This window comes from Vombatus ursinus, unplaced genomic scaffold (assembly GCF_900497805.2).
Source record: "Vombatus ursinus unplaced genomic scaffold, bare-nosed wombat genome assembly UNPS02015012.1, whole genome shotgun sequence".
NCBI lineage: Eukaryota > Metazoa > Chordata > Mammalia > Diprotodontia > Vombatidae > Vombatus > Vombatus ursinus.
In genome coordinates, this window is record NW_020954790.1 from 351,745 (window position 1) to 353,837 (window position 2,093).

A 2,093-nucleotide genomic window follows, 5' to 3' on the forward strand; every position below is an offset into this window, starting at 1 on the left:
GCATTCCAGAGGCTCTCTGTCACCTCCAGGATCAAATAAAACATCTTCGGTCATTCAAGGGTCTTCATCACTGGGCCCCTTCCCACATCTCTGGTCTTCCTTGCTCTCCTCCAAGAACTCCGGGACTCCTCCAGCTGGTCTCCTTTCTGTGTCTCTCACACCAAACCCCACTTCCCATATCGATGTCTTTGTACGGGGTGTTCCCTGTGCCTGCAATGCCCTCCCTCCTGACCACCACCTTTTGGCTTCCCCCATTTCCTTTGAGATCTAGCTCAAATTCCACCTATTCTAGGTCCCAACAACAGCCGGTACCTTCTCCTCTGAGGTTGCCTTCCATTTTCTCTGTATGTAGTACCTTGTAAGTACCTTAATTATTTACATTTCCCCATTGGGGCAGTGCCCTAAGCGCTGAACCTGGAACCAGAAAGACCTGAGTTCAAATGTAGCCTCCCACGTTTACTGACTGTGTGACCCTGGGCAAGTCTTGTAATCGCTGTTTGCCTCAGTTTCCTCAGTTGTAAAATAGGGAATAATAGTACCTGTCTCCCAGGGTCGTTGTAAGGATCAAATCAGATAGCCGTAAAGCGCTTTGTAAACCTTAAGACGCTATATAAAGGCTAGCGATTGTAACTATGCCAACAACCAGGTAGACGTGGTGTGGGAGGGGAAGGCTGGAGCCTTCATTCATTCACCTTCTCTGGGTGGTGGGGCCTTCCGGTGAGGCCTGAGTGTCCTTCTGAGAGTTATGGTTTGTGGCCTCCACACATAACTGAAAAGGTGAAGGGTCATGGTTGGGTTTGGCTTTTTTGGATCCATGGTCCAGGGACCCCAGGGTTAGACCTGTCCCCTGCCCAGGAGCTGCGGGGACCAGGCCTGAGAGAAGACTCGAAGGCGCAGGACGGGGAGGGGGAGGGGCAGAGCATGCGCAGAGATGGCAACATGGCGGATGGCAGTGTGCCGGGCGAGCCAGGGTGGTGGGCGAGTGAGTATCTGCAAGGGAGGAAAGGGTGAGAAGCGGCAAAGGCCGCAGTGCTTGCATCTGATCCCGGGGGTGCCGGGGCTGTGCCGAGGCCCCAGCTCCTCGGTCCTCCCGGGACGGAGAAGCCCTTCACGGACACCGCCATCCTGCCATTGCTGGAGGCGTCTGAGAGCGCCGGGAATCCCGGCTTCCTTCGGGGCCAGAAAAGCCGGACAGTCTCCTCTGTCCCCCAAGAGACAAACTCCGGAGGTAAATCGAGTCACGATAAGGCCCGACTGCACCTAGAGCTTTCCAGGTTTAAGACTATAGCAGTAATAATAATAAATAATAAGTTAACTTTGCAGAGCTCTCGCTCTGGGCCTGGCCTTTCGAAGGATTCTCATCTGTTCCTCACAACTCCGGGGGGGAAACTGAGGCAGGCGGTAGTGAGGCGCCCGGCTCAGGGTCATTGGGCTAGCAAGGGTCCCCTGACGTCGGCCCAGCCCGGCTCTCGCCTGTCTCCCCTCCCCCTCCCCCACACAAGGCAGACAGCGTGTTTCCGGCCCTTCTTTACTTTCGAAGAGCTCGGCCAGGGCCTGGTTCACAGTAGGCGCTTAATCAATGCTTGCTGAGGGCCCGCTGGCCTCGTGGAGCCGGAATCCGGGGTTATAGGTCAGGGAGGACAGGAAGCCGCCACCAGGGGGCCTCCAGCTCGGAGTCAGGAGGAGCTTGGCCAAGGGGCGTGGCTGCCTGGGGGGGAGGGCCTCCACGTCCACGTGACCCCGGGGCGGGACCAAAGATTTTTCCTGCCTGGAAACCCAAAGCATGCGCACAAGCCGCCCTGGTCGCCAGACTACATTTCCCGTGAGGCATTAGCGACGAGCGGCCGGCCTGGGCCGTCACTGGGCGCCTCTTACGTCACTTCCGTTTGCTGTTCCGCATCCTGGGCCCGCTGCCTGACGCTTCCAGGCCGCCTCTGAGGAGGGTCCTCCGGGTGAGTGAGAGCCGGCCCGGACCCTCGGAGGTCTCGTGCCCCTGGACCTCCAGCTAGGACGTGCCGCTCACTGCTTCACCCCGCCCTCGTCCCAGCTCGGGTGGGGGACCGTCAGCCTTGGTTTCTCTTTCTGACATCCCT

General features: G+C 58.1%; 1 protein-coding gene across 1 annotated transcript in view; it reads left to right on the forward strand.

The window, feature by feature from the left end:
* Positions 1–1,890: 1,890 nt before the first annotated feature.
* LOC114030755 (zinc finger protein 420-like) overlaps positions 1,891–2,093 on the forward strand; it is a 13,391-nt gene continuing 13,188 nt past the window's right edge. Inside the window, exon 1 of the mRNA XM_027845625.1 lies at positions 1,891–1,952. The gene's annotated coding sequence lies outside the window, so the exon portion shown is untranslated. The remainder of the gene's footprint in view (positions 1,953–2,093) is intronic.